The sequence below is a fragment of the Eptatretus burgeri genome, chromosome 2 (genome assembly GCF_056783735.1).
Source record: "Eptatretus burgeri isolate ZD-2024b chromosome 2, Ebu_testis_v1, whole genome shotgun sequence".
Classification (NCBI taxonomy): Eukaryota; Metazoa; Chordata; class Myxini; order Myxiniformes; family Myxinidae; genus Eptatretus; species Eptatretus burgeri.
The window spans coordinates 136,584,102-136,596,742 of NC_140962.1; the positions used below are offsets into that span (position 1 = coordinate 136,584,102).

At 44.0% G+C, this 12,641-nt stretch overlaps 1 protein-coding gene across 4 annotated transcripts in view; it reads left to right on the top strand.

Moving 5' to 3' along the window:
* LOC147033234 (beta-2 adrenergic receptor-like) overlaps window positions 1–12,641 on the top strand; it is a 69,315-nt gene that overhangs the window by 2,549 nt on the left and 54,125 nt on the right. The window lies entirely within an intron of this gene.

The window sequence follows — 12,641 nt, forward strand, 5'->3', positions numbered from 1 at the left end:
ATATATATATATATATATATATATATATATATATATATATATATATATATATATATATATATATATATATGTCTATGGTTGTGACTATCTTTCCAACTTGAAAATGTTTTATGACAATTGGTTTAGTATTGTGACCTGTAGGCGATTGACAAACAGACAGAATAACAAAGTCGACCGACCAACATACTAGCAAATGTTCGATTTTCGCAAGTAATGAAATCATAAAATAAGGCAATTCTCTACATGTGTGCAAGTATTTCTGAACATTATGGAATTGAAAACAGCTGGGCCAATCATTATGGAATTTAAAACAGCTGGGCCAATCATTATGGAATCGAAAACAGCTGGGTCAATTATTATGGAATCAAAAACAGCTGGGTCAATTATTATGGAATCAAAAACAGCTGGGCCAATCATTATGGAACACCTCCACCATTTCTCTCCCTCTTCCCACGCACCCTCTCCCCTCCCTCCTCCATGTAAAAAAAAAAACGATTGCATTTACATAATTTACAGAAAAATCAACATATTTTACCTTTACTCGAAGCATGGTTCTCAAAATAGTGGTGTAAGATGTAGTGATGGTGTCGGCTTCCTGCTCATTTCCGTGTTTGTATGTGACGTCACATCAAAGGAAAAAACCTCATTCCATCGCCGAGTCTGATGAACTGGATTAGTATGGGTGATTTTAGAACCGAATTGTAAGAATTTCCGAGAAGTGTGGAATGATTTTTTTCGGTTGTGACAGAGCTTGATGAAAAGCCAAGACCAGTGTAAGAGTGTGATTGGACATAATGCAAGTAGAGGCTGTATCCTTTACACCTGTGCTATCAGAGAACCTACAAATAATCATCATGAAATTATTCCAATATTTTGCTCCTGCATTCGACCTACTCCATGATAGATGTGTGTGTACAGTTCTGTCCAGAAGGCTAATGAACCAAGGGAACAGTTTGTTGTCAGAGTCCGACAATTGGCTGGGATGTTTAAATTTTGCGGTTTGGAAAAAGAAGAATAAACGGTTAGAGATCGCCGAGTCTTTGGGTTGTGACGAGCAAGCATGAGCTATGCTATTCTGTGAAATGGACTGTGACTGTGAGTTGAGGAAAGTTATCTCTGCTTTACTGTGGTGTACATTGTTTATGGATGCTTGAATATATTGTGTGTTGAGCTGAAATGTCTGCCCCCGCATTGGATGTAAAATGTGGATTTCTCTCCTAGGCCCCTGTGATGCAGTTCAGACTGGTTGCTGGTTCAGCGAACCTCAGTGTAGAAAATGTAACTATATATATATATATATATATATATATATATATATATATATATATATATATATATATATATATATATATATATATATATATATATATACATACAGCTCTGGAAAAGAATGAGACCACTGCAAAATTATCAGTTTTTCTGGTTTTATTATTTATAGGTATGTGTTTGAGTAAAATGAACATTTTTGTTTTATTCTATAAACCACTGACAACATTTCTCCCAAATTCCGAATAAAAATATTGTCATTTGGAGCATTTATTTGCAGAAAATGACAACTGGTCAAAATAACAACAAAGATTCAGTGTTTTCAGACCTCAAATAATGCAAACAAAACAAGTTCATATTCATTTTTAAACAACACAATACTAATGTTTTAACTTGGGCCTAAGTCACATTTGCTCTACGGCGAGGATACGGCGGCCGTACGCCCTCTGAATTGACAGAAACGTGCAGCGGCCACAGAGTTTCTGAGGTAGCCTCAGGGTGGCCCTACACCGTATGGCTATATTTTACAGGCCGTAGGAGTCGCCGTGGAATTATAACGCGGAGTTATAACTTTTTTCATTTCTACGTTTGCCGTAGAAATTCGACAAGCCGAAACAAAAGAACTGGTAAAAAAAAAAAAACCCACTCGTTACCGTCTGTTTGGCCGCACGTTCGCCATAGTTGGCCGCACGTTCGCACGTTCCCCTGCGGTCACCTTGCGGTCGCCTTGCGTCTGCCTTGAAAATTCTATGGCCGCCGCAGTAACGCCCTAAGGTCACCATGCGACATCAAATCAAAGACCGTACGGCACCCCCACGTTTTCGGTCTCCACAATTTATAAATACGCCGTGTGGCTCCCCGAAAAAATAAAAACACATGTGACTGCAACATTGTGTGACCGTGGAAATACTGCGGCCGCCGTATAATTGCTAGTGGCCGTAGATTTTGGAGACCCCACGGCCACCATGGAAAATGTGACTTCGGCCTTAGGAAGAGTTCAGAAATCAATATTTTGTGGAATAACCCTGATTTTCAATCACAGCTTTCATGCGTCTTGGCATGCTCTCCACCAGTCTTTCACATTGCTGTTGGGTGACTTTATGCCACTCCTGGTGCAAAAATTCAAGCAGCTCGGCTTTGTTTGATGGATTGTGACCATCCATCTTCCTCTTGATCACATTCCAGAGGTTTTCAATGAGGTACAGGTCTGGAGATTGGGTTGGCCATGACAGGGTCTTGATCTGATTGTCCTCCATCCACACCTTGATTGACCTGGCTGTGTGGCATGGAGCATTGTCCTGCTGGAAAAACCAATCCTCAGAATTGGGGAACATTGTCAGAGCAGAAGGAAGCAAGTGTTCTTCCAGGACAACCTTGTACGTGGCTTGATTCATGAGTCCTTCACAAAGACAAATCTGCCCGATTCCAGCCTTGCTGAAGCACCCCCAGATCATCACCGATTCTCCACCAAATTTCACAGTGAGTGCGAGACACTGTGGCTTGTAGGCTTCTCCAGGTCTCCGTATAAACATTAGATGATCAGGTGTTGGGCAAAGCTGAAAATTGGACTCATCAGAGAAGATGACCTTACTCCAGTCCTCCACGGTCCAATCCTTATGGTCTTTTGCAAACCTCAGCCTGGCTCTTCTTTGCTTTTCATTGATGAAGGGCTTTTTTCTAGCTTTGCACGACTTCAGCCCTGCCCCGAGGAGCCTGTTTCGAACCATCCTTGCCGTGCACTTCACCCCAGCTGCCGTTTGCCATTCTTGTTGTAGATCACTTGATGTCATCCTACGGTTGTTGGGTGACATTCAAATGAGTTGGTGGTCATCCCGGTCAATGGAAAGTCGTTTTCGCCCTGTGCCAGTCTGTACCTTTGATGTCCCCAATGTCTGCTGCTTGACCTTGTTCTTATGAACCGCCATCTTTGAAATTTTAAGGATGGAAGCAATATGACACTCACTGTATTACTCTGCCAGTAAAGCCAGAATTGAGCCATTCTCTTCCTCACTCAAAAGTTTTCTTTTCAACTCTTTTGGCATGGTCCATAGTTATTTTTTTGATTCCAATTACTTTTGAGGTACTACGAGCACCATTTTTGCCATCCAGCTGGTCCTATTGCAAGAGGATAGTGATGACCACAGCAGTGGTTTTTATACTTTTCCTTGTTAAATAAGATTCGGTTCAGGTGATCACCTAATCAGTACCTCACTCAGTAGAATGAGGTGTGCCTGTGTTGGAATTCAACAGACACTGGAATGGAATGGCTGCCATACATGTAGAGATGCTGATTAAAAAAAAAAATTTGGAGTGGTCTTTTTTTTTTTCCAGAGCTATATATATATATATATATATATATATATATATATATATATATATATATATATATATATATATATATATATATATATATATATATATATATATATATATATATATATAGCCTGGTGTTGGCGCAGTGGTTAGGGCAGCGGCTTGGGATCCAAAAGGTCCTGAGTTCAAGCCCCGTTGGGCCACTGAATTAATACACCAGGGGGTTGACTCAGCCTGTCATCCTTCCGAGGTCGGTGAAGTGAGTACCAGTGTTCTGGGCTGGTGTATACCCTGGTTAAAATAGGTGTACCATATCCCTGTGTTGTAAGAAGCGACCAGGGTTACGTCAAGAAGGGCATCCGGCGTAAAACATGTGCCAAATCACTATGCGGATCATACGGACGATCCTTGTGGCGACCCCTAACGGGAGCAGCCGAAGGAAGAAGAAGAAGATATATATATATATATATATATATATATATATATATATATATATATATATATATATATATATTTGCAGTGCGGGGGTTGGGTGAGAAGACCATTAGGTGGGGGAAGCTATCTCGGTCCCCACCAGACTCCTCCCCGGAATTGAAGGCCGTCGCACACGGAAAATTCCGTGACGCGGTGTATCGCTTAACCGACCGTGGACGCCAAAAACTCAACCACGTGACCTAGGGTCCTCCCGTCTATGGGTTAATCGGGTTACCTAATTAATCACGTGGTTTAATTACCCGGGAACATACCCTCGGTACGCCTTGTCCGAACCGGATCACTTTACCGGATCGGATGCAGCCGAGCGACACTGCCAAGGACGTACCGGCTAAAAGCAACAGATCGTTGGGAATAAAGTTTCGGCTAAACTAGGATTCGGACCATGCTGGATCAATGGAAGAAAAGACAAAAAATAAGCAGGGATCATTCCTAATAATTATTTATTTACAATCAACTTACAAAAGGGGACACAGAGCAGACTTAACGTGAAATTAATCACAATAATAATGATAACGATCTTCTGCAGTCTTACTTAAGCAGACAGGCGCCAGCACACACACACACACACACACACACACACACACACACACACACACACACACACACACACACACACACACACACACACACACACACACACACACACACACACACACACACACACAACCCGATGAAGAGGGAGTATTGCAACGAGAAGGGAAAGGAGTTGAGGCCACGATTTCTGTACCTTTGTACTTGATAACACGACACACCACCAATACGTTTCGGGGGGGGTGGGATGCTCTGTGGTGCGGTACCCGAAAGTGGGCGTGTCGTCTTTGGTGTCAGTCACACGTGTGGAGACTGTTCGGAAAGGAGGAGCTTGAGTGGAGAAGGGGCGGAGTCCAGAGTGTGAGGGTGGAGTGGTTGGCGGGACCAGGTAGGTGGGTGGGGTCGACATCCTGTGGGCTGAGACGAGGAGGCGGAGTCCGGGCAGCAGGAGGCGGATCGTGGTGGTGTCGGCGAGGGCGTGGCGAGAGTGGGAGAGAGGCAGATAAAGAGCAAGAGGCAAAAGAGGCAAGAGCAGAGGCAACAGAGCGAGGCGGAGGGACTGCCCGACCTTTATAGGACCCACAGCTCGGGGGGGGGGGAGGGCCATGCCGAATCGAAACGTCATCACCCGAATCAGGCACTCCGATTGGCCCCGACCCCTCATGTAGCCCGCCAACTTTGGCCGGTAACCGCCTCACTTCATTTCTGGCAAGGCCATCCCAGACAGCGGAAATATTCCGCTCCGACCCCATGAGATGACATGAATCGCCCACACCGAAATTGGCACATGAATCGCCTGCAAAAACCCCCAGGCCGTACCCGGGTGACCGGTCGAGGGTCCCGCATGCCCGCTCGGGCGTTCGACCAGCATCGATCAACGCGCTCGCTCCGCGCGCGCCAACATGGCCCGCACTGTACATTCCCCGGCTCGATCGCAGCTTTGCTGGCTGTAGAGACGAGAAAACGTTCACCATCTGCGGAGAATCCGCTGCTGCCAGCGAGGGCCGAAGGTACATCATTTTGGATAAATCCATGCACGTTTTGCAAGCGGCGTACATGTCTGCTTTCGAGTACATTCCATACAGTGCACGCGGTTTGTCCATTACGCACGTGGCCAGCGCTCGCGTTCACACGACTCCGCTAGCGTGTGCACGGGGCGAACACCAATATGTCGGATATTGAGGTTGAAAAGGAACAAGCCGCTTCTACTCCGCACACTCGTATCCCACCCAACATGGCGTGGAGTCGTCTTTATCGGCCTCAGTACACGTTTCGTGCAGCGTGAGCGTCGTGCTGGCTGTGTTTCCTGTGTTGTGAAAAACACCATTCGTGCAGCCTCTTAAGAGGTATTTATTCGCATGCCTTTTTAATGCAACCGGCATTATCCCCAGATAATGTCCCCAGATCATCAGAAGCTCGAGTCGACAATCCCGCACTGCTAAGTGCACTATATGACTCACCGCACACATTGGGTTTAGGGCTCGCCTGGGAACGAGATTCTCTGTGCAGTGGTTCCCTCACCGCGGCGCTGCACGCGCTGGCCTTCATGAGACCCCACCTTACAGCGAAGGCGCACGTGGCTGATTTACCTCAGGAATAAAAAGACGAAAAGAAGAGTGGGGATGAAATGGAGAAAATGATTTAAGCAACCGTAGCTATTAGATCATCGCAACGCACTCCCTTGTTGTCCCGCTAAACAAAAGGAAAGGGACTATCTACACGTATAATAATGGAATAACTGTCTTGTGACACCTATCTGTTGTATGCATGCGGTTCCGAGAACCGCAACAATATATATATATATCTTGTTCGAAGAAAGGAATTGGAGATGAGTCGGTCACAATCATGGAGGAAAATAAGTCTAGAAAGATTTTCTGCAACTTCTATGGTGGTCGTCACAAACTACCAATTGTTCTAGGTAGTCTGGAGAAATGTTTGAGACTTGATTCACCAACACTGTCCAATGTCAGTGACGGCTTGTGCCAGACGCACACGCTACTATAGCCATGTCAGGATGGATTGAATGGAAGGAGACTGTTCCTACCCATATCTGGGATTACTGGACATTCCAATGATTTGTTGAGACATGTTGAGAAAGTAGGTGTTTAGGTGTTTTCCGAAAGTAATACTGTATATGAAAACTTAGGAAATAAACTCCAGCAAAAATAATCAGCCACATGCTGAAAAATGATCAGCGCTGCCTCTGATTTAGTGAGCTATTTGCATGTAAAAACAACTGTATCAGGAGCAACGGTCAATGACTTCATAAAATATCGAAATGTTATTCAAGCGCAGAATCTGGTCACATGATTGGTTGAATACCCCCTCAATGTTGATTACAGCGATACATTTTTGAGGTCATGTTTTTGGCTGAGGGCATGGCTCTGCTGCTGATGCAATGCCCCCTGTAGGTTAGGGCAGGAATTTGTCTTGTGTTTTCGTCCTTAGGCCTAAGTCACATTTGCTCTACGGCGAGGATACGGCGGCCGTACGCCCTCTGAATTGACAGAAACGTGCGGCAGCCACAGAGTTTCTGCGGTGTCCTCAGGGTGGCCCTACGCCGTTTGGCTATATTTTACAGGTCGTAAGGTCGCCGTGGAATTATAACGCGGAGTTATAACTTTTTTTCATTTCTACGTTCGCCGTAGCAATTCGACAAGCCGAAAAAAATAAATACATTTACCCATTCGTTACCATCCGTCTGGCTGCACGTTCGCCTTAGGGCCCCCTGCGGTCATCTTGCGGGCACCTTGAGGCTACCTTGCATCTGCCTTAAATTATATGGCCGCCGCAGGGCCCCCTTAAGGTCACCGTGTGACATCAAATCAAAGACCGTACGGCAACCCCACGTTTTCGGTCTCCACAATTTCGAAGACCTAAGGCCGAAGTCACATTTGCTCGACGGCGAGGATACGGCGGCCGTACGCCCTCTGAATTGACAGAAACGTGCGGCGGCCGCAGAGTTTCTGAGGTGGCCTCAGGTGGCCCTACGCCGTATGGCTATATTTTACGGGCCGTAAAGTCGCTGTGGAATTATAACGCGGAGTTATAACTTTTTTCATTTCTACGTTCGCCGTAGCAATTCGACAAGCCGGAAAAAAAAAAACTGGTAAAAATAAAATAAAATTAACCCATTCGTTACCGTCCGTTTGGCCACACGTTCGCCTTAGGGCCCCCCCCCTGCGGTCCCCCTGCGGTCGCCTTGCGGGCACCTTGCGTATGCCTTGAAAATTCTATGGCCGCCGCAGGAACGCCCTAAGGTCACCGTGCGACATCAAATCAAAGACCGTACGGAAACCCCACGTTTTCGGTCTCCACAATTTATAAATACGCCGTGCAGCTCCCCGAAAAATAAAAACATATGTGACTGCTACATTGTGTGACCGTGGAAATACTGCGGCCGCCGTATAATTGCTAGTGGCCGTAGATTTTGGAGACCCCACGGCCACCGTGGCAAATGTGACTTAGGCCTAAATACGCCGTGCGGCTCCCCGAAAAATAAAAACATATGTGACTGCTACATTGTGTGACCGTGGAAATACTGCGGCCGCCGTATAATTGCTAGTGGCCGTAGATTTTGGAGACCCCACCGCCGCCGTGGCAAATGTGACCTAGGCCTTAATGAGCGCAGATTTTGATGCGGTCGATACACCTTCGTTAGGCATCAGATATGAAGCTTGTGGCCAAGTTTCATCAATATCGTGTGTTTGGTTCAAGCGATAATGATTGAAGTGTTTACACTCACTGACTCACTCACTGACTAACTGCCACATATGGACACTGCTCGATCGCGTACGCTCACCGGACTAAAATCCAGGTGACCAAAAAATGCTGAGTTTCTGGTGACTACCTCCCCTCAAAATTCCTGCTGACCCCGATGTTTCTTCTTTTTCTCTCTCTCAATTCCTATGTACTGCGGTGATTTTGGTAGTTTCCAGCCATTTCTGTATTCTTCCAACAGCCGTTTTATGTCCGCTGTGAAGCAATCAGCATGGCTTTACTTTGTTCCATTGTTGACCATTGTGGTCTCAAACAGGGAACCAGCGAATGTTTATCTTAGTTCAGGGGTCAGAATTTGGGACTTTTCAAAAAATGTTGCACAATCTGCCTGCCAACACATCATTGGTCTTTTGTTCAGAATTGGACAATGACCATGGACAGACATTCCAGACCCAACAATGGAAGTCATTGTTTGCTGTTCAGACATTTTATGTTCAGTTTGTGCATTTAGTGCTGCTGTGGTGACTGATAGTCACAGGATATTAGTCGCATGGTCTGCATTATACTTTTCGTGAAAAAATAAAAAATAATAAAATGTTTTCAGTGTGATCTTTATCTCTGCTAACACTGGTTTCAATGTTAGGAAACCTTAAATTGCAAAATTAGTGTCATTCAATCATCTTGTGGAAACAATACTACTTTAGCCCTAATTTTATATAGCTATCGAATGGTTAACTTTATCATTTTTAGCTCTCCAACCATCAACATGCATATCTTCAATTTACACATACCGAAAAGAAAATAATAAAAATTCCCTGCCATCCCCCCCACAAAAAATCCCTAATTTCACTATTCATTGTGGTGTCCCAGTTCGACCCCTGCCCGACTCCCCTTGTCATATTCCTTTTAAGACACCATTTCATTTACTACCGTTGGCACTCCTTCCATGCAGGAGTATGCATCTCGGCCTTCCTGAACAATACGGTAATGCTTTGTGCTGTAAAATGCACCAAAAATAAAACATTTCCACAAAGTGATATGTTTTCTGGGACACCACCGCACACCTGAAAATTATTTTTGGGACATACCATAACCATATTTTGCCTTGCTGAACCACACTAAAATTTTTGTGATGTTAAATGCCAAGTGATCAATTTAGAAGTTTTTGTCATATAGAAAGATAGAGCCACATACGTACAAGCTGCATTGTATTAAGATAGCGACAAAAACTTAAAATTGATGAATGCTGTCCTCCCACGAGTGTAAGCCCACTTCTGTATTAATTGGTCCCTGGAAGAGATGTAAATTTCGTGAAGTTCATCCCTTTGTGGACAATTAAATCTTATAACCGAACCGACGATCCTCTTGGGTTGTTTTCCAGTAATTGCATCCATCCTCAGGATTTAATAAACTCTGTGTGGTGGTTTTGGTGTTCGCCCAGATTGTCTATGTGCCCACCTCTTCCATTTACACAAACCAAAAAAAAGAAAATCCTCCCCATCTCAAAAAGTTGTGAACGGATTCGGATGAAACTTGGTGGGCAGGTTGCGGATGTAATGTGTATTAAATTTTGGTGAAGATCCAAATATGGATCCAGATATCAATTTTTTTTTTAAGTGATTCTTCACCATTGAGAGATGGGGCCAAAAACAATATACAGTATACTGTATCTTCTTCTTCTTCCGGCTGCTCCCGTTAGGGGTTGCCACAGCGGATCATCCGTTATGATCCGCATAATGATTTGGCACAGGTTTTACGCCGGATGCCTTTTCTGACGCAACCCTGGTCGCCTCTTACAACACAGGGATATGGTACACCTATTCTAACCGGGGCATACACTGGGCCCAGTACACTGGTACTCACTTCGCTGACCTCGGAAGGATGACAGGCTGAGTCAACCTCCTGGTGTGTATTAATTCAAGCGGCCAATGGGGCTTGAACTCAGGACCTTTTGGATCCCAAGCCGCTACCCTAATCACTACGCCAACACCAGGCTATACAGTATACTGTATATAACACGAAATTTTAATAAGTTGTGGATGAGTTATGACAAAATTCGGTGAATGAGTTGGTTTAGTTAGGTGACAAGAACAAGCCGATTCGATTTTGGTCGAGGTCCGGATCCAGATCCGACCTATCAGTTGGACACAAAACATAAACAGTTCAGCCTGGCAGAGGTATGCGCTCTATCGAGTGTCGTTCTATGTGTTATTGCTATCTATTGCACATTGTAATTAATTCATATGTGAAGCCCTTTCTCAGCATTAATGATGTTGTGGAAATGGCTCCTCGAGGGTAATAATTCTTGTAATAGAGCAGTTATTTCCTTAAAATGAAGGTTAAGAGTAAGTGTGGAGTAATTAATTGTGTGACGAGATATGCATCGCTAATATGTCTAGTTCGGCAGTGTCCGCCCATGTGAATGTCTGAATCTAAAATTGTCAACCCTTTTGACCCCATTTTTAGCTCACCTGGACTTTACTCTGGTGAGCTTATGGGATTGAGCAGTGAGTGAATGAGTCAGTCAATCAGTCTGTTAACACTTCAGTCATTATCGCTTGAACCAAACAAACGATTTTGATGAAACTTGGCTACAAGCTTCATATCTGATGCCTAACGAAGGTTTATTGACCGAATCAAAATCTGTGCTCATTAAAGAGGGTCTACGGGGAATTTTGACCCCCTAAAATAGGTGTTTCCTCTCTTCTCCGAAACTACATGCACAATTTTGATGAAACTTGACCACAACCTTTATCACCCCTCATGTAACAAAGTTTGTTCACGGCATTAAAATTTTTTAGAAAAAAATCAGGGTCGAAGGGGGTATGCAGGGGGGTTTGAGTGGCTGTTGCTCCTGATGCAGATAAGCTTCAGGACACGCGGCCCTATTTTTATTGTTTTACCCTATGTTATCTGTCACATCATGTGCTCGATTTTAGCATTTTGCAATACCGCGGTCTAAGTTTTGGTGGGAAACACTATTGGACCATGGCAACTGAGTCCTGACCCCTTTTGTACAATTTTGTAGGACATGTGGCCCAAAGAACTTCAGTTCTGGAGAAGCCATTTGGACCGGGGGGAGGGGGGTGCACAGGGTGTTGAAAGGCCATGTGGTCACCGACCACAATTTCAGTGCTGGGACCAAGGGCCCTGATAGACAGAGGTGGGGGAGTTGTCTTTTACCAATATGGTGGGTCGAGAATTCATGCACCTCGTTGACTCTTCGGATAAAAAAGAAAAAAAAATTGGCTTCTTCATATTCTCATAATAAAGCTTTGTTGAAAATTTGATGACAAAAGCTCAAATGGTAAAGTTATGATCCGGACAGACACACAAGTGATTGCAAAACCCCATCTCCTGCTACACGGAGGACAGGCTAATTATTTATAATAAAATTTAAACGATTTTCATTCACATGTATTTGCGGATTACCATACCATTGACACCCAGCACATTGCTACACAAGCAGATACCCACAAGTAAATGTGCACACCTTTTCAGTTCAAAATCGAGACAAACCAAGAAAAAAGATCACACTGCCAGATGAAACGTTCTTCCACATCCTCCAACTTGTCTATTTGTGCGGTGTATTCATTCATTTTTTTTATACATGGTCTCGGCTTGTGGAAGAGCTGGGACAGAGAACAGAACAGGACACAACATGACAAAGGGAACAGCAGGAGAAAGTTGAAACGCTAACAGCAGGGCGAAGTAGTACAGCGGCTAAGCACCAGGATCTTTCTGTTTTTGCAGAAAGCATGAAACTTTGCACAGGGATACTAAAACCCCAAGTGATCTTTAAAAAAAATGGACCCCAAAAATCCGTGCCCCCGAGTGGCCGCCATCTTGCCTTTAAATATGGCTGCCATTTTAATTTGACTTTTTGTTATAACTTCAAAATTAAGCCAGATACGAAAGTTATTTTAAGGTCCAACCCTACATTTTCAGGATCAAGGAACTCATTTAACTCATTTCCATGCAAACCTGATGTCGGCCATTTTGAAATTCAAGATGGCAGCCACCAAATCGGAAAATATTGAATATCTCTGTTGTTAATCATGATTGAAACATAATTCAAACAGCAATTCCAATGTTTTCCGTGTCAATCAACCAGATGGCATCTTTTTCAAGGGCATCAGATGCATCAAATACCATGCTGTATGAGGCATATCTCATTATGTCATACTTGATTTCAATATGGATATGAAAGTGAAAAAGGTCAATATTCCATATTTCAGTTTAATGCAAACAACTCCTCAATGTTTCAATCATTTCAGACCATACCGAGATCATTTTAGGAACAAACCTTGACACCT